The following is a 21,508-nucleotide window of genomic DNA, read 5'->3' as shown; positions in this document are numbered from 1 at the left end:
TCCATACTTATATATGGGGAGAACTAGTACCAACTCGGTTTTACAGTGAAAACTGCAGGAACTTCAAAACGGCACTAGGAAACAGACTGAGAAACCAGAGTAAAAGTTTCTCCTGCAAACCGTTACCTTTTTGCTAGATGAACGAACGTCTCTCCACATGCTCAGTTCTGAGAGATAAGTGTGTGTGAAAGCCGTCCTTCACCTAGCCTGTTGGGAACACCAAGTTTGTTTTCAGTTGCAAACTCCACTCCATACATATATACGGGGAGGAACAAACACCACCTCGGTTTTACAGTGATAACTGTAGGAACTTCAAACCGGCACTAGGAAACAGACTGAGAAACCAGAGTAAAAGTTTCCCCTGCAACCCGTTAACTTTGTACTAGATGAACGAAAGTCACTCCCCATGCTCAGTTCTGAGAGATAATTGAGTGTGAAAGCCGTCCTACACATAGCTTGTTGGGAACACAAAGTTTCTTTTCATTTGCAAACACCAATCCATACATATATTAGTGGAGGAACTAGCTCCAACTCGGTTTTACAGTGAAAACTGCAGGAACTTCATACCGGCACTAGGAAACAGATGAGAACCCAGAGTAAAACTTTCTCCTGCAACACGTTCCCTTTGTGCTAGATGAAAGAAAGTCACTCCACATGCTCAGTTCTGAGAGATAACTGTGTATGAAAGCCGTCCTTCACCTAGCTTGATGGGAACACAAAGTTTCTTTTCAGATGCAAACGCCACTCCATACATATATATAGGGAAAACTAGCACCAAATCGGTTTTAATGTGAAAACTGCAGGAACTTCAAACCGACACTAGGAAACAGACTGAGAAACCAGAGTAAAATTTCCCCTGCAACCCGTTAACTTTGTACTAGATGAACGAACGTCTCTCCACATGCTCAGTTCTGAGAGATAATTGTGTGTGAAAGCCGTCCTTCAACTAGCTTGTTGAGAACACAAAGTTTCTTTTCAGTTGCAAACTCCACTCCATACATATATAAGAGGAGGAACTAGCACCAACTCGTTTTTAGAGTGAAAGCTGCAGGAAATTCAAAACGGCACTAGGAAACAGAGTGAGAAAACAGAGTAAAATTTTCCCTGCAACCCGTTAACTTTGTACCAAATGAACGAACGTTTCTCCACATGGTCAGTTCTGAGAGATAAATGTGTGTGAAAGCCGTCCTTCACCTAGCTTGTTGGGAACACAAAGTTTCTTTTCAGTTGCAAACTCCACTCCATACATATATATGTCGAGAACTAGCACCAACTCTTTTTTACACTGAATACTGCAGGAACTTCAAATCGGCACTACGAAACAGATTGAGAAAACAGAGTAAAAGTTTCCCCTGCAAACCGTTAACTTTGTGCTAGATGAACGAACTTCTCTCCACATGCTCAATTCTGAGAGATAACTGTGTGTGAAAGCCGTCCTTCACCTAGCTTGTTGGGAACACAGTTTCTTTTCTGTTGCAAACTCCACTCCATACATATATAAGGGGAGGAACTAGCTCCAACTCTGTTTTACAGAGAAAACAGCAGGAACTTCAAACCGGCACTAGGAAACAGACTGAGAAAACATAGTAAAAGTTTCCCTCAACCCGTTATCTTTGTACTAGATGAACGAACATCTCTCCACATGCTCAGTTCTGAGAGCTAACTGTGTGTGAAAGCCGTCCTTCCCTTAGCTTGTTGGGAACACAAAGTTTATTTTCAGTAGCAAACTCCACTCCATACATATATATGGGGAGAACTAGCACCAACTAGATTTTACAGTGAAAACTGCAGTAACTTCAAACCGGCAGTAGGAAACAGACTGAGAAACCAGAGTAAAACTTTCCCATACAACCCGTTATCTTTGTGCTAGATGAACGAACGTCTCTCCACATGCTCAGTTCTGAGAGGTAATTGTGTGTGAAAGCCGTTCTTCAACTAGCTTGTTGGGAACACAAAGTTTCTTTTCAGTTGCAAACTCCACTCCATACATATATAAGGGGAAGGACTAGCACCAACTCGGTTTTACAGTGAAAATTGCAGGAACTTCAAACCGGCACTAGGAAACACACTGAGAAACCACAGTAAAAGTTTCCCCTGCAACCCGTTAACTATGTACTAGATGAACGAACGTCATTCCACATGCTCTGTTCTGAGAGATATGTGTGTGTGAAAGCCGTCCTTCACCTAGCTTGTTGGGAACACAAAGTTTCTTTTCAGTTGCAAACTCCACTCCATACATATATATGGGGAGAACTAGCACCAACTAGATTTTACAGTGAAAACTGCAGGAACTTCAAACCGGCACTAGGAAACAGACTGAGAAACCAGAGTAAAACTTTCCCCTACAACCCGTTAACTTTGTGCTAGATGAACGAACGTTTCTCCACATGCTCAATTCTGAGAGATAACTGTGTGTGAAAGCCTTCCTTCACCTAGCTTGTTGGGAACACAGTTTCTTATCAGTTGCAAACTCCACTCCATACATATATATGGCGAGAACTAGCACCAAAATTTTTTACAGTGGAAAGAGCAGGAACTTCAATTCGGCACTGAGAAACAGACTGAGAAAACAGAGTAAAACTTTCCCCTGCAAACCGTGAACTTTGTGCTAGATGAACGAACGTCTCTCCACATGCTCAGTTCTGAGAGATAAGTCTGTGTGAAAGCCGTCCTTCAATTAGCTTGTTGGGAACACAAAGTTTCTTTTCAGTTGCAAACCGCACTCCATACATATATATGGGAAGAACTAGTACCAACTCGGTTTTATAGTGAAAACTGCAGGAACTTCATACCGGCACTAGGAAACAGACTGAGAACCCAGAGTAAAACTTTCTCCTGCAACCTGTTCCCTTTGTGCTACATGAAAGAACGTCACTCCACATGCTCAGTTCTGAGAGAAAACTGTGTGTGAAAGCCGTCCTTCACCTAGCTTGATGGGAACACAAAGTTTGTTTTCAGTTGCTAATGCCACTCCATACATATATATAGGTAGAACTAGCACCAAATCGGTTTTAATGTGAAAAGTGCAGGAACTTCAAAACGACACTAGGAAACAGACTGAGAAACCAGAGTAAAACTTTCTCCTACAACCCGCTAACTTTGTGCTATATGAACGAACGTCTCTCCACATGCTCAATTCTGAGATATAAGTGTGTGTGAAAGCCGTCCTTCACCTAGCTTTTAGGAACACAAAGTTTCTTTCAGTTGCAAACTCCACTCCATACATACATAAGTGGAGGAACTAGCTCCAAGTCGGTTTTACAGAGAAAACTGCAATAACTTCAAACAAGCACTTGGAAACAGACTGAGAAACCAGAGTAAAAGTTTCAACTGCAACCCGTTCCCTTTGTGCTATGTGAACGAATGTCACTCCACATGCTCAGTTCTGAGAGAAAAGTGTGTGTGAAAGCCGTCCTTCACCTAGCTTGTTGGGAACACAAAGTTTATTTTCAGTTGCAATCTCCATTCCATACATATATATGGCGAGAACTAGCACCAACTCATTTTTTACAGTGAAAAGTGCAGGAACTTCAAAACGGCACTAGGAAACAGACTGAGAAAACAGAGAAAAACTTTCCCCTGCAAACCGTTAACTTTGTGCTAGATGAACGAACGTCTCTCCACAAGCTCAGTTCTGAGAGATAAGTGTGTGTGAAAGCCGTCCTTCACCTAGCTTGTTGGGAACACAAAGTTTCTTTTCAGTTGCAAACTCCACTCCATACATATATAAGTGAAGGAACTAACTCCAACACGGTTTTACAGAGAAAACTGCAGGAACTTCAAACCGGCACTAGGAAGCAGACTGAGAAACCAGAGTAAAACTCTCCCCTACAAACCGTTAACTTTGTGCTAGATGAACGAACGTCTCTCCACATGCTGAATCCTGTGAGGAAATTGTGTGTGAAAGCCGTACTTCACCTAGCTTGTTGGGAACACAAAGTTTCTTTTCAATTGCAAACTCCACTCCATACATACATAAGTGGAGGAACTAGCTCCAAGTCGGTTTTACAGAGAAAACTGCAGGAACTTCAAACCGGCCCTAGGAAAAAGACTGAGAAACCAGAGTAAATCTTTCCCTACATCCCGTTATCTTTCTGCTAGATGAATGAAATTCTCTCCACATGCTCAGTTCTGAGAGATAATTGTGTGTGAATGCCGTCCTTCAACTAGCTTGTTGGGAACACAAAGTTTCTTTTCAGTTGCAATCTCCACTCCATACATATATATGGCGAGAAAAAGCACCAACCCTGATTAACAGTGAAAACTGCAGGAACTTCAAACCGGCACTAGGAAACAGACTGAGAAAGCAGAGTAAATGTTTCTCCTGCAACCCGTTCTCTTTGGGCTAGATGAAAGAACGTCACTCAACATGCTCAGTTCTGAGAACTAACTGAGTGTGATTGCCATCCTTCACCTAGCTTGTTGGGAACACAAAGTTTCTTTTCAGTTGCAAACTCCACTCCATACATATATATGGCGAGAACTAGCACCAACTCGGTTTTACAGTGAAAACTGCAGGAACTTCAAACAGGCACTACGAAAGAGACTGAGAAAGCAGAGTAAAACTTTCCGGCAAACCGTTAACTTTGAGCTAGATGAACGAAAGTCTCTCCACATGCTCAGTTCTGAGAGATAAGTGTGTGTGAATGCCGTCCTTCAGCTAGCTTGTTGAGGACACAAAGTTTCTTTTCAGATGCAAACTCCACTCCATACATATATATGGCAAGAACTAGCACCAACGCTTTTTTACAGTGAAAAGTGCAGGAACTTCAAATCGGCACTAGGAAACAGACTGAGAAAACAGAGTAAAACTTTCCCCTGCAAACCGTTAACTTTGTGCAAGATGAACGAACGTCTCTCCACATTCTCAGTTCTGAGAGATAAGTGTGTGTGAAAGCCGTCCTTCACCTAGCTTTTTGAGAACACAGTGTTTCTTTCAGTTGCAAACTCCACTCCATACATATATAAGTGGAGGAACTAGCTCCAACTCGGTTTTACAGAGAAAACCACAGGTACTTCAAACAGGCTCTTGGAAACAGACTGAGAATCCAGAGTAAATCTTTCCCCTGCAAACTTTTAACTTTGTACTAGATGAACGAACGTCTCTCCACATGCACTGTTCTGAGAGATAATTGTGTGTGAAAGCCATACTTCAACTAGCTTGTTGGGAACACAAAGATTCTTTCAGTTGCAAACACCACTCCATACATACATAATTGGAGGAAATAGCTCCAAGTCGGTTTTACACAGAAAACTGCAGGAACTTCAAACCGGCACTAGGAAACAGACTGAGAAAGCAGAGTAAAACTTTCCCTGCAAACCGTTAACTTTGAGCTAGATGAACGAACGTCTCTCCACATGCTCAGATCTGAGAAATAAGTGTGTGTGAATGCCGTCCTTCAGCTAGCTTGTTGGGAACACAAAGTTTCTATTCAGATGCAAACTCCACTCCATACATATATATGGCGAGAACTAGCACCAACTAGGTTTTACAGTGAAAACTGCAGGAACTGCAAACAGGCACTAGGAAACAGACTGAGAAAGCAGAGTTAAATTTTCCCCTGCAACCCGTTAACTTTGTCCTAGATGAACGAACGTCTCTCTACATGCTCAGTTCTGAGAGATAAGTGTGTGTGAAAGCCGTCCTTCACCTAGCTTGTTGGGTACACAAAGTTTCTTTTCAGTTGCAAACTCCACTCCATACATATATATGGCGAGAACTAGCACCAACTCTTTTTTACAGTGAAAAGTGCAGGAACTTCAAATCGGCACTAGGAAACAGACTGAGAAACAGAGTAAAAGTTTCTCCTGCAACCCGTTAACTTTGTGCTAGATGAACGAACGTCTCTCCACATGCTCAGTTCTGAGAGATAAGTGTGTGTGAATGCCGTCCTTCACCTAGCTTGTTGGGAACACAAAGTTTCTTTTCAATTGCCATCCCCACTCCATACATATATACGGCGATAACTAGCACCAACACGGATTAACAGTGAAATTGCAGGAACTTCAAACTGACACTAGGAAACAGACTGAGAAAGCAGAGTAAATGTTTCCCCTGCAACCCGTTCCTTTTGTGCTAGATGAAAGAACGTCACTCCACATGCTCAGTTCTGAGAGATAACTGAGTGTGAATGCCGTCCTTCACCTAGCTTGTTGGGAAAACAAAGTTTCTTTTAAGTTGCAATCTCCACTCCATACATATATATGGCGAGAACTAGCACCAACTCGGTTTTACAGTGAAAACTGCAGGAATTTCAAACAGGCACTAGGAAACAGACTGAGAAAGCAGAGTAAAACTGCCCCTGCAAACCTTTAACTTTGTGCAAGATGAACGAACGTCACTCCACATGCTCAGTTCTGAGAGATAAGTGTGTGTGAAAGCCTTCCTTCACCTAGCTTGTTGGGAACACAAAGTTTCTTTCAGTTGCAAACTCCACTCTATACATATATAAGTGGAGGAACTAGCTCCAACTCGGTTTTACAGAGAAAAACGCAGGAACTTCAAACCGGCTCTTGGAAACAGACTGAGAAACCAGAGTAATTCTTTCCCCTGAAAACTTTTAACTTTGTACTAGATGAACGAACGTCTCCCCACATTCTCAGTTCAGAGAGATAAGTGTGTGTGAAAGCCGTCCTTCACCTAGCTTGTTGGGAACACAAACTTTCTTTTCAGTTGCAAACTACAGTCCATACATATATATGCCGAGTACGAGCACCAACAATTTTTACAGTGAAAAGTGCTGGAACTTCAAATCTGCACTAGGAAACAGACTGAGAAAACAGAGTAAAACTTTCCCCTGCAAACCGTTAACTTTGTGCTAGATGAACGAACGTCTCTCCACATGCACATTTCTGAGAGACAAGTGTGTGTGAAAGCCGTCCTTCACCTAGATTGTTGGGAACACAAAGTTTCTTTCAGTTGCAAACTCCACTCCATATATACATATGTGGAGGAACTAGCTCCAAGTCGGTTTTACAGAGAAAACTGCAGGAACTTCAAACCGGCACTAGGAAAAAGACTGAGAAACCAGAGTAAATCTTTCCCTACATCCCGTTATCTTTGTGCTAGATGAACGAAATTCTCTCCACATGCTCAGTTCTGAGAGGTAATTGTGTGTGAATGCCGTCCTTCAACTAGCTTGTTGGGAACACAAAGTTTCTTTTCAGTTGCAATCTCTACTCCATACATATATATGGCGAGAACAAACACCAACTCTGATTAACAGTGAAAACTGCAGGAACTTCAAACCGGCACTAGGAAACAGACTGAGAAAGCAGAGTAAATGTTTCTCCTGCAACCCGTTCCCTTTGGGCTAGATGAACGAACGTCACTCCACATGCTCAGTTCTGAGAGCTAACTGAGTGTGATTGCCATCCTTCACCTAGCTTGTTGGGAACACAAAGATTCTATTCAGTTGCAAACTACACTCCATACATATATATGGCGAGTACTAGCACCAAAAATTTTTTACAGTGAACAGTACTGGAACTTCAAATCGGCACTAGGAAACAGACTGAGAAAACAGAGTAAAAATTTCCCCTCCAAACCGTTTATTTTGTGCTAGATGAACGAATGACTCTCCACATGCACAGTTCTGAGAGATAATTGTGTGTGAAAGCCGTACTTCAACTAGCTTGTTGGGAACACAAAGATTCTTTCAGTTGCAAACTCCACTCCATACATACATAATTGGAGGAAATAGCACCAAGTCGGTATTACAGAGAAAACTGCAGGAACTTCAAACCGGCACTAGGAAACAGACTGAGAAAACAGAGTATAACTTTCCCTACATCCCGTTATCTTTGTGCTAGATGAACGAAATTCTCTCCACATGCTCAGTTCTGAGAGATAATTGTGTGTGAATGCCGTCCTTCACCTAGCTTGTTGGGAACACAAAGTTTCTTTTCAATTGCCATCCCCACTCCATACATATATACGGCGATAACTAGCACCAACACGGATTAACAGTGAAATTGCAGGAACTTCAAACTGACACTAGGAAACAGACTGAGAAAGCAGAGTAAATGTTTCCCCTGCAACCCGTTCCTTTTGTGCTAGATGAAAGAACGTCACTCCACATGCTCAGTTCTGAGAGATAACTGAGTGTGAATGCCGTCCTTCACCTAGCTTGTTGGGAAAACAAAGTTTCTTTTAAGTTGCAATCTCCACTCCATACATATATATGGCGAGAACTAGCACCAACTCGGTTTTACAGTGAAAACTGCAGGAATTTCAAACAGGCACTAGGAAACAGACTGAGAAAGCAGAGTAAAACTGCCCCTGCAAACCTTTAACTTTGTGCAAGATGAACGAACGTCACTCCACATGCTCAGTTCTGAGAGATAAGTGTGTGTGAAAGCCTTCCTTCACCTAGCTTGTTGGGAACACAAAGTTTCTTTCAGTTGCAAACTCCACTCTATACATATATAAGTGGAGGAACTAGCTCCAACTCGGTTTTACAGAGAAAAACGCAGGAACTTCAAACCGGCTCTTGGAAACAGACTGAGAAACCAGAGTAATTCTTTCCCCTGAAAACTTTTAACTTTGTACTAGATGAACGAACGTCTCCCCACATTCTCAGTTCAGAGAGATAAGTGTGTGTGAAAGCCGTCCTTCACCTAGCTTGTTGGGAACACAAACTTTCTTTTCAGTTGCAAACTACAGTCCATACATATATATGCCGAGTACGAGCACCAACAATTTTTACAGTGAAAAGTGCTGGAACTTCAAATCTGCACTAGGAAACAGACTGAGAAAACAGAGTAAAACTTTCCCCTGCAAACCGTTAACTTTGTGCTAGATGAACGAACGTCTCTCCACATGCACATTTCTGAGAGACAAGTGTGTGTGAAAGCCGTCCTTCACCTAGATTGTTGGGAACACAAAGTTTCTTTCAGTTGCAAACTCCACTCCATATATACATATGTGGAGGAACAAGCTCCAAGTCGGTTTTACAGAGAAAACTGCAGGAACTTCAAACCGGCACTAGGAAAAAGACTGAGAAACCAGAGTAAATCTTTCCCTACATCCCGTTATCTTTGTGCTAGATGAACGAAATTCTCTCCACATGCTCAGTTCTGAGAGGTAATTGTGTGTGAATGCCGTCCTTCAACTAGCTTGTTGGGAACACAAAGTTTCTTTTCAGTTGCAATCTCTACTCCATACATATATATGGCGAGAACAAACACCAACTCTGATTAACAGTGAAAACTGCAGGAACTTCAAACCGGCACTAGGAAACAGACTGAGAAAGCAGAGTAAATGTTTCTCCTGCAACCCATTCCCTTTGGGCTAGATGAACGAACGTCACTCCACATGCTCAGTTCTGAGAGCTAACTGAGTGTGATTGCCATCCTTCACCTAGCTTGTTGGGAACACAAAGATTCTATTCAGTTGCAAACTACACTCCATACATATATATGGCGAGTACTAGCACCAAAAATTTTTTACAGTGAACAGTACTGGAACTTCAAATCGGCACTAGGAAACAGACTGAGAAAACAGAGTAAAAATTTCCCCTCCAAACCGTTTATTTTGTGCTAGATGAACGAATGACTCTCCACATGCACAGTTCTGAGAGATAATTGTGTGTGAAAGCCGTACTTCAACTAGCTTGTTGGGAACACAAAGATTCTTTCAGTTGCAAACTCCACTCCATACATACATAATTGGAGGAAATAGCACCAAGTCGGTATTACAGAGAAAACTGCAGGAACTTCAAAACCGGCACTAGGAAACAGACTGAGAAAACAGAGTATAACTTTCCCTACATCCCGTTATCTTTGTGCTAGATGAACGAAATTCTCTCCACATGCTCAGTTCTGAGAGATAATTGTGTGTGAATGCCATCCTTCAACTAGCTTGTTAGGAACACAAAGTTTCTTTTCAGTTGCAATCTCCACTCCATACATATATATGGCGAGAAAAAGCACCAACTCTGATTAACAGTGAAAACTGCAGGAACTTCAAACCGGCACTAGGAAACAGACTGAGAAAGCAGAGTAAATGTTTCTCCTGCAACCCGTTCACTTTGGGCTAGATGAACGAACGTCTCTCCACATGCTCAGTTCTGAGAGATAAGTGTGTGTGAATGCCGTCCTTCAGCTAGCTTGTTGGGAACACAAAGTTTCTTTTCAGATGCAAACTCCACTCCATACATATATATGGCGAAAAATAGCACCAACACTTTTTTACAGTGAAAATTGCTGGATCTTCAAATCGGCACTAGGAAACAGACTGAGAAAACAGAGTAAAACTTTCCCCTGCAAACCGTTAACTTTCTGCTAGATGAACGAAATTCTCTCCACATGCACTGTTCTGAGAGATAAGTGTGTGTGAAAGCCGTCCTTCACCTAGCTTGTTAGGAACACAAAGTTTCTTTCAGTTGCAAACTCCACTCCATACATACATAAGTGGAGGAACTAGCTCCAAGTCGGTTTTACAGAGAAAACTGCAATAACTTCAAACCGGCACTTGAAAACAGACTGAGAAACCAGAGTAAAAGTTTCAACTGCAACCCGTTCCCTTTGTGCTATGTGAACGAATGTCACTCCACATGCTCATTTCTGAGAGAAAAGTGTGTGTGAAAGCCGTCCTTCACCTAGCTTGTTGGGAACACAAAGTTTATTTTCAGTTGCAATCCCCATTCCATACATATATATGGCGAGAACTAGCACCAACACATTTTTTACAGTGAAAAGTGCAGGAACTTCAAAACGGCACTAGGAAACAGACTGAGAAAACAGAGAAAAACTTTCCCCTGCAAACCGTTAACTTTGTGCTAGATGAACGAACGTCTCTCCACATGCTCAGTTCTGAGAAATAAGTGTGTGTGAAAGCCGTCCTTCACCTAGCTTGTTGGGAACACAAAGTTTCTTTTCAGTTGCAAACTCCACTCCATACATATATAAGTGAAGGAACTAACTCCAACACGGTTTTACAGAGAAAACTGCAGGAACTTCAAACCGGCACTAGGAAGCAGACTGAGAAACCAGAGTAAAACTTTCCCCAACAAACCGTTAAATTTGTGCTAGATGAACGAACGTCTCTCCACATGCTCAATTCTGAGAGATAAGTGTGTGTGAATGCCAACCTTCACCTAACTTGTTGGGAACACAAAGTTTCTTTTCAGTGGCAAACTCCACTCCATACATTTACATGGGGAGATCTAGCACCAACTCGGTTTTACAGTGAAAACTGCAGGAACTCCAATCCGGCACTAGGAAACAGACTGAGAAACCAGAGTAAATCTTTCCCCTACAACCTTTTATCTTTATGCTAGATGAACGAACGTCTCTCCATATGCTCAGTTCTAGAGATAAGTGTGTGTGAAATCCGTCCTTAACATAGCTTGTTGGGAACACAAAGTTACTTTTCAGTTGCAAACTCCAATCCATACATATATATGGCGAGAACTAGCACCAACAATTTTTTACAGTGAAAACTGCAGGAAATTCAAATCGGCACTAGGAAACAGACTGAGAAACAAGAGTAAAAGTTTACACTGCCAACCGTTCCCTTTGTGCTAGGTGAACGAATGTCACTCCACATGCTCAGTTCTGAGAGAAAAGTGTGTGTGAAAGCCGTCCTTCACCTAGCTTGTTGGGAACACAAAGTTTCTTTTCAGTTGCAATCTCCACTCCATACATATATATGGGGAGAACTAGCACAAACTCGGTTTTACAGTGAAAACTGCAGGAACTTCAAACCGGCACTAGGAAACAGACTGAGAAAGCAGAGTAAAAGTTTCTCCTGCAACCCGTTCCCTTTGTGCTAGATGAACGAACGTCAATCCACATGCTAGGTTCTGAGAGATAACTGTGTGTGAAAGCCGTCCTTCACCTAGCTTGTTGGGTACACAAAGTTTCTTTTCAGTTGCAAACTCCACTCCATACATTTATAAGGGGAGGAACTAGATCCAACTGGTTTTACAGTGAAAACTGCAGGAACTTCAAACCAGCACTAGGAAACAGAGTGAGAAATCAAAGTAAAAGTTTCTCCTGCAACCCGTTCCCTTTGTGCTAGATGAACGAACGTCACTCCACATGCTCAGCCCTGAGAGATAACTGTGTGTGAAAGCCGTCCTTCACGTACCTTCTTGGGAACACAATGTTTCTTTTCAGCTGCAAACTCCACTCCATACATATATAAGGCGAGAACTAGCACCAACTCGGTTTTACAGTGAAAACTGCAGGAACTTCAAACCGGCACTAGGAAACAGAATGAGAAAACAGAGTAAAACTATCCCTGCAACCCGTTAACTTTGTGCTATATGAACGAAAGACTCTCCACATGCTCAGTTCTGAGAGATAACTGTGTGTGAAAGCCGTCCTTCAACTTGCTTGTTGGGAACACAAAGTTTCTTTTCAGTTGCCATCTCCACTAAATACATATATATGGCGAGAACTAGCACCGACACTTTTTTACAGTGAAAAGTGCAGGTACTTCAAATTGGCACTAGGAAAAAGACTGAGAAAACAGAGTAAAACTTTCCCCTGCAAACCGTTAACTTTGTGCTAGATGAACGAACGTCTCTCCACATGCTCAGTTCTGAGAGATAAGTGAGTGTGAAAGCCGTCCTTCACTTAGCTTGTTGGGAACACAAAGTTTCTTTTCAGTTGCAAACTCCACTCCATACATATATAAGTGGAGGAACAAGCTCCAACTCGGTTTTACAGTGTAAACTGCAGGAACTTCAAATCGGCACTAGGAAACAGACTGAGAAACCAGAGTAATTGTTTCTCCTGCAACCCTTTCCCTTTGTGCTAGATGAACGAACGTCACTCCACATGCTCAGTTCTGAGAGATAACTGAGCGTGAATGCCGTCCTTCATCTAGCTTGTTCGGAACACAAAGTTTCTTTTCAGTTGTAAACTCCACTCCATACATATATATGGCGAGAATAAGCACCAACTCGGTTTTACAGTGAAAATTGCAGGAACTTCAAACAGGCACTAGGGAACAGACTGAGAAAGTAGTAAAACTTTCCCTGCAAACCGTTAACTTTGTGCTAGATGAACGAACGTCTCTCCACATGCTCAGTTCTGAGAGATAAGTGTGTTTGAATGCCGTCCTAGAGCTAGCATGTTGGGAACACAAAGTTTCTTTTCTGTTACAAACTCCACTCCATACATATATATGGCGAGAACTAGCACCAACTCCGTTTTACAGTGAAAACTGCAGGAACTTCAAACGGGCACTTGTAAACAGACTGAGAAAACAGAGTAATATTTTTCCCTGCAACCCGTTAACTTTGTGCTAGATGAACGAACGTCTCTCCACATGCTCAGTTCTGAGAGATAACTGTGTGTGAAAGCCGTCCTTCAACTAGCTTGTTGGGAACACAAAGTTTCTTTTCAGTTGCAAACTCCACTCCATACATATATATGGGGAGAACTAGCACAAACTCGGTTTTACAGTGAAAACTGCAGAAAATTCAAACCGGCACTAGGAAACAGACTGAGAAAGCAGAGTAAAAGTTTCTCCTGCAACCCGTTCCCTTTGTGCTAGATCAACGAACGTCACTCCACATGCTCAGTTCTGAGAGTTAACTGTGTGTGAAAGCCGTCCTTCACCTAGCTTGTTGGGAACACAAAGTTTCTTTTCAGTTGCAAACTCCACTCCATACATATATATGGCGAGAACTAGCACTAACTCGCTTTACAATGAAAACTGCAGGAACTTCAAACAGGCACTAGGGAACAGACTGAGAAACCAGAGTAAAACTTTCCCCTACAAACCGTTAACTTTGTGCTAGATGAACGAACGTCTCTCCACATGCTGAATCCTGTGAGAAAATTGTGTGTGAAAGCCGTACTTCACCTAGCTTGTTGGGAACACAAAGTTTCTTTTCAATTGCAAACTCCACTCCATACATACATAAGTGGAGGAACTAGCTCCAAGTCGGTTTTACAGAGAAAACTGCAGGAACTTCAAACCGGCACTAGGAAAAAGACTGAGAAACCAGAGTAAATCTTTCCCTACATCCCGTTATCTTTGTGCTAGATGAACGAAATTCTCTCCAAATGCTCAGTTCTGAGAGATAATTGTGTGTGAATGCCGTCCTTCAACTAGCTTGTTGGGAACACAAAGTTTCTTTTCAGTTGCAATCTCCACTGCATACATATATATGGCGAGAAAAAGCACCAACCCTGATTAACAGTGAAAACTGCAGGAACTTCAAACCGGCACTAGGAAACAGACTGAGAAAGCAGAGTAAATGTTTCTCCTGCAACCCGTTCTCTTTGGGCTAGATGAAAGAACGTCACTCAACATGCTCAGTTCTGAGAAATAACTGAGTGTGATTGCCATCCTTCACCTAGCTTGTTGGGAACACAAAGTTTCTTTTCAGTTGCAAACTCCACTCCATACATATATATGGCGAGAACTAGCACCAACTCGGTTTTACAGTGAAAACTGCAGGAACTTCAAACAGGCACTACGAAAGAGACTGAGAAAGCAGAGTAAAACTTTCCCTGCAAACCGTTAACTTTGAGCTAGATGAACGAACGTCTCTCCACATGCTCAGTTCTGAGAGATAAGTGTGTGTGAATGCCGTCCTTCAGCTAGCTTGTTGAGGACACAAAGTTTCTTTTCAGATGCAAACTCCACTCCATACATATATATGGCAAGAACTAGCACCAACGCTTTTTTACAGTGAAAAGTGCAGGAACTTCAAATCGGCACTAGGAAACAGACTGAGAAAACAGAGTAAAACTTTCCCCTGCAAACCGTTAACTTTGTGCAAGATGAACGAACGTCTCTCCACATTCTCAGTTCTGAGAGATAAGTGTGTGTGAAAGCCGTCCTTCACCTAGCTTTTTGGGAACACAGTGTTTCTTTCAGTTGCAAACTCCACTCCATACATATATAAGTGGAGGAACTAGCTCCAACTCGGTTTTACAGAGAAAAAAACAGGTACTTCAAACAGGCTCTTGGAAACAGACTGAGAATCCAGAGTAAATCTTTCCCCTGCAAACTTTTAACTTTGTACTAGATGAACGAACGTCTCTCCACATGCACTGTTCTGAGAGATAATTGTGTGTGAAAGCCATACTTCAACTAGCTTGTTGGGAACACAAAGATTCTTTCAGTTGCAAACACCACTCCATACATACATAATTGGAGGAAATAGCTCCAAGTCGGTTTTACACAGAAAACTGCAGGAACTTCAAACCGGCACTAGGAAACAGACTGAGAAAGCAGAGTAAAACTTTCCCTGCAAACCGTTAACTTTGAGCTAGATGAACGAACGTCTCTCCACATGCTCAGATCTGAGAAATAAGTGTGTGTGAATGCCGTCCTTCAGCTAGCTTGTTGGGAACACAAAGTTTCTTTTCAGATGCAAACTCCACTCCATACATATATATGGCGAGAACTAGCACCAACTAGGTTTTACAGTGAAAACTGCAGGAACTTCAAACAGGCACTAGGAAACAGACTGAGAAAGCAGAGTTAAATTTTCCCCTGCAACCCGTTAACTTTGTCCTAGATGAACGAACGTCTCTCTACATGCTCAGTTCTGAGAGATAAGTGTGTGTGAAAGCCGTCCTTCACCTAGCTTGTTGGGTACACAAAGTTTCTTTTCAGTTGCAAACTCCACTCCATACATATATATGGCGAGAACTAGCACCAACTCTTTTTTACAGTGAAAAGTGCAGGAACTTCAAATCGGCACTAGGAAACAGACTGAGAAACAGAGTAAAAGTTTCTCCTGCAACCCATTAACTTTGTGCTAGATGAACGAACGTCTCTCCACATGCTCAGTTCTGAGAGATAAGTGTGGGTGAATGCCGTCCTTCACCTAGCTTGTTGGGAACACAAAGTTTCTTTTCAATTGCCATCCCCACTCCATACATATATATGGCGATAATTAGCACCAACACGGATTAACAGTGAAATTGCAGGAAATTCAAACTGACACTAGGAATCAGACTGAGAAAGCAGAGTAAATGTTTCTCCTGCAACCCGTTCCTTTTGTGCTAGATGAAAGAACGTCACTCCACATGCTCAGTTCTGAGAGATAACTGAGTGTGAATGCCGTCCTTCACCTAGCTTGTTGGGAAAACAAAGTTTCTTTTAAGTTGCAATCTCCACTCCATACATATATATGGCGAGAACTAGCACCAACTCGGTTTTACAGTGAAAACTGCAGGAACTTCAAACAGGCACTAGGAAACAGACTGAGAAAGCAGAGTAAAACTTACCCCTGCAAACCTTTAAATTTGTGCAAGATGAACGAACGTCTCTCCACGTGCTCAGTTCTGAGAGATAAGTGTGTGTGAAAGCCTTCCTTCACCTAGCTTGTTGGGAACACAAAGTTTCTTTCAGTTGCAAACTCCACTCTATACATATATAAGTGGAGGAACTAGCTCCAACTCGGTTTTACAGAGAAAAACGCAGGAACTTCAAACCGGCTCTTGGAAACAGACTGAGAAACCAGAGTAATTCTTTCCCCTGCAAACTTTTAACTTTGTACTAGATGAACAAACGTCTCCCCACATTCTCAGTTCAGAGAGATAAGTGTGTGTGAAAGCCGTCCTTCACCTAGCTTGTTGGGAACACAAACTTTCTTTTCAGTTGCAAACTACAGTCCATACATATATATGCAGAGTACGAGCACCAACAATTTTTACAGTGAAAAGTGCTGGAACTTCAAATCGGCACTAGGAAACAGACTGAGAAAACAGAGTAAAACTTTCCCCTGCAAACCGTTAACTTTGTGCTAGATGAACGAACGTCTCTCCACATGCACATTTCTGAGAGACAATTGTGTGTGAAAGCCGTCCTTCACCTAGATTGTTGGGAACACAAAGTTTCTTTCAGTTGCAAACTCCACTCCATATATACATATGTGGAGGAACTAGCTCCAAGTCGGTTTTACAGAGAAAACTGCAGGAACTTCAAACCGGCACTAGGAAAAAGACTGAGAAACCAGAGTAAATCTTTCCCTACATCCCGTTATCTTTGTGCTAGATGAACGAAATTCTCTCCACATGCTCAGTTCTGAGAGGTAATTGTGTGTGAATGCCGTCCTTCAACTAGCTTGTTGGGAACACAAAGTTTCTTTTCAGTTGCAATCTCTACTCCATACATATATATGGCGAGAACAAACACCAACTCTGATTAACAGTGAAAACTGCAGGAACTTCAAACCGGCACTAGGAAACAGACTGAGAAAGCAGAGTAAATGTTTCTCCTGCAACCCGTTCCCTTTGGGCTAGATGAACGAACGTCACTCCACATGCTCAGTTCTGAGAGCAAACTGAGTGTGATTGCCATCCTTCAACTAGCTTGTTGGGAACACAAAGATTCTATTCAGTTGCAAACTACACTCCATACATATATATGGCGAGTACTAGCACCAAAAATTTTTTACAGTGAACAGTACTGGAACTTCAAATCGGCACTAGGAAACAGACTGAGAAAACAGAGTAAAAATTTCCCCTCCAAACCGTTTATTTTGTGCTAGATGAACGAATGTCTCTCCACATGCACAGTTCTGAGAGATAATTGTGTGTGAAAGCCGTACTTCAACTAGCTTGTTGGGAACACAAAGATTCTTTCAGTTGCAAACTCCACTCCATACATACATAATTGGAGGAAATAGCACCAAGTCGGTTTTACAGAGAAAACTGCAGGAACTTCAAACCGGCACTAGGAAACAGACTGAGAAACCAGAGTAAAACTTTCCCTACATCCCGTTATCTTTGTGCTAGATGAACGAAATTCTCTCCACATGCTCAGTTCTGAGAGATAATTGTGTGTGAATGCCGTCCTTCAACTAGCTTGTTAGGAACACAAAGTTTCTTTTCAGTTGCAATCTCCACTCCATACATATATATGGCGAGAACAAGCACCAACTCTGATTAACAGTGAAAACTGCAGGAACTTCAAACCGGCACTAGGAAACAGACTGAGAAAGCAGAGTAAATGTTTCTCCTGCAACCCGTTCACTTTGGGCTAGATGAACGAACGTCACTCCACATGCTCAGTTCTGAGAGCTAACTGAGTGTGATTGCCATCCTTCACCTAGCTTGTTGGGAACACAAAGTTTCTTTTCAGTTTCAAACTCCACTCCATACATATATATGGCGAGAACTAGCACCAAACCGGTTTTACAGTGAAAACTGCAGGAACTTCAAACAGGCACTAGGAAACAGACTGAGAAACCAGAGTAAAAGTTTCCCTGCAAACCGTTAACTTTGAGCTAGATGAACGAACGTCTCTCCACATGCTCAGTTCTGAGAGATAAGTGTGTGTGAATGCCGTCCTTCAGCTAGCTTGTTGGGAACACAAAGTTTCTTTTCAGATGCAAACTCCACTCCATACATATATATGGCGAAAAATAGCACCAACACTTTTTTACAGTGAAAAGTGCAGGAACTTCAAATCGGCACTAGGAAACAGACTGAGAAAACAGAGTAAAACTTTCCCCTGCAAACCGTGAACTTTGTGCAAGATGAACGAACGTCTCTCCACATTCTCAGTTCTGAGAGATAAGTGTGTGTGAAAGCCGTCCTTCACCTAGCTTTTTGGGAACACAATATTTCTTTCAGTTGCAAACTCAACTCCATACATATATAAGTGGAGGAACTAGCTCCAACTCGGTTTTACAGAGAAAACCACAGGTACTTCAAACCGGCTCTTGGAAACAGACTGAGAATCCAGAGTAAATCTTTCCCCTGCAAACTTTAACTTTGTACTAGATGAACGAACGTTTCTCCACATGCTCAGTTCTGAGATATAAGTGTGTGTGAAAGCCGTCCTTCACCTAGCTTGTTGGGAACACAAAGTTTCTATTCAGTTGCAAACTACAGTCCATACATATATATGGCGAGAACTACCACCAACACTTTTTTACAGTGAAAATTGCTGGATCTTCAAATCGGCACTAGGAAACAGACTGAGAAAACAGAGTAAAACTTTCCCCTGCAAACCGTTAACTTTCTGCTAGATGAACGAAATTCTCTCCACATGCACTGTTCTGAGAGATAAGTGTGTGTGAAAGCCGTCCTTCACCTAGCTTGTTAGGAACACAAAGTTTCTTTCAGTTGCAAACTCCACTCCATACATACATAAGTGGAGGAACTAGCTCCAAGTCGGTTTTACAGAGAAAACTGCAATAACTTCAAACCGGCACTTGGAAACAGACTGAGAAACCAGAGTAAAAGTTTCAACTGCAACCCGTTCCCTTTGTGCTATGTGAACGAATGTCACTCCACATGCTCAGTTCTGAGAGAAAAGTGTGTGTGAAAGCCGTCCTTCACCTAGCTTGTTGGGAACACAAAGTTTATTTTCAGTTGCAATCTCCATTCCATACATATATATGGCGAGAACTAGCACCAACTCATTTTTTACAGTGAAAAGTGCAGGAACTTCAAAACGGCACTAGGAAACAGACTGAGAAAACAGAGAAATACTTTCCCCTGCAAACCGTTAACTTTGTGCTAGATGAACGAACGTCTCTCCACATGCTCAGTTCTGAGAGATAAGTGTGTGTGAAAGCCGTCCTTCACCTAGCTTGTTGGGAACACAAAGTTTCTTTTCAGTTGCAATCTCCACTCCATACATATATATGGGGAGAACTAGCACAAACTCGGTTTTATAGTGAAAACTGCAGGAACTTCAAACCGGCACTAGGAAACAGAGTGAGAAATCAAAGTAAAAGTTTCTCCTGAACCCGTTCCCTTTGTGCTAGATGAACGAACGTCACTCCACATGCTCAGCCCTGAGAGATAACTGTGTGTGAAAGCCGTCCTTCACGTACCTTCTTGGGAAAACAATGTTTCTTTTCAGCTGCAAACTCCACTCCATACATATATAAGGCGAGAACTAGCACCAACTCGGTTTTACAGTGAAAACTGCAGGAACTTCAAACCGGCACTAGGAAACAGAATGAGAAAACAGAGTAAAACTATCCCTGCAACCCGTTAACTTTGTGCTATATGAACGAAAGACTCTCCACATGCTCAGTTCTGAGAGATAACTGTGTGTGAAAGCCGTCCTTCAACTTGCTTGTTGGGAACACAAAGTTTCTTTTCAGTTGCCATCTCCACTAAATACATATATATGGCGAGAACTAGCACCGACACTTTTTTACAGTGAAAAGTGCAGGTACTTCAAATTGGCACTAGGAAAAAGACTGAGAAAACAGAGTAAAACTTTCCCCTGCAAACCGTTAACTTTGTGCTAGATGAACGAACGTCTCTCCACATGCTCAGTTCTGAGAGATAAGTGTGTGTGAAAGCCGTCCTTCACCTAGCTTGTTGGGAACACAAACTTTCTTTTCAGTTGCAAACTACAGTCCATACATATATATGCCGAGTACGAGCACCAACAATTTTTACAGTGAAAAGTGCTGGAACTTCAAATCGGCACTAGGAAACAGACTGAGAAAACAGAGTAAAACTTTCCCCTGCAAACCGTTAACTTTGTGCTAGATGAACGAACGTCTCTCCACATGCACATTTCTGAGAGACAAGTGTGTGTGAAAGCCGTCCTTCACCTAGATTGTTGGGAACACAAAGTTTCTTTCAGTTGCAAACTCCACTCCATATATACATATGTGGAGGAACTAGCTCCAAGTCGGTTTTACAGAGAAAACTGCAGGAACTTCAAACCGGCACTAGGAAAAAGACTGAGAAACCAGAGTAAATCTTTCCCTACATCCCGTTATCTTTGTGCTAGATGAACGAAATTCTCTCCACATGCTCAGTTCTGAGAGGTAATTGTGTGTGAATGCCGTCCTTCAACTAGCTTGTTGGGAACACAAAGTTTCTTTTCAGTTGCAATCTCTACTCCATACATATATATGGCGAGAACAAACACCAACTCTGATTAACAGTGAAAACTGCAGGAACTTCAAACCGGCACTAGGAAACAGACTGAGAAAGCAGAGTAAATGTTTCTCCTGCAACCCGTTCCCTTTGGGCTAGATGAACGAACGTCACTCCACATGCTCAGTTCTGAGAGCAAACTGAGTGTGATTGCCATCCTTCAACTAGCTTGTTGGGAACACAAAGATTCTTTCAGTTGCAAACTCCACTCCATACATACATAATTGGAGGAAATAGCACCAAGTCGGTTTTACAGAGAAAACTGCAGGAACTTCAAACCGGCACTAGGAAACAGACTGAGAAACCAGAGTAAAACTTTCCCTACATCCCGTTATCTTTGTGCTAGATGAACGAAATTCTCTCCACATGCTCAGTTCTGAGAGATAATTGTGTGTGAATGCCGTCCTTCAACTAGCTTGTTAGGAACACAAAGTTTCTTTTCAGTTGCAATCTCCACTCCATACATATATATGGCGAGAACAAGCACCAACTCTGATTAACAGTGAAAACTGCAGGAACTTCAAACCGGCACTAGGAAACAGACTGAGAAAGCAGAGTAAATGTTTCTCCTGCAACCCGTTCACTTTGGGCTAGATGAACGAACGTCACTCCACATGCTCAGTTCTGAGAGCTAACTGAGTGTGATTGCCATTCTTCACCTAGCTTGTTG

The sequence above is a fragment of the Camelus ferus genome, chromosome 36 (genome assembly GCF_009834535.1).
Source record: "Camelus ferus isolate YT-003-E chromosome 36, BCGSAC_Cfer_1.0, whole genome shotgun sequence".
NCBI classification, from domain to species: domain Eukaryota; kingdom Metazoa; phylum Chordata; class Mammalia; order Artiodactyla; family Camelidae; genus Camelus; species Camelus ferus.
The sequence above is the reverse complement of the archived record's forward strand: the minus strand, read 5'-3'. Positions refer to the sequence as shown.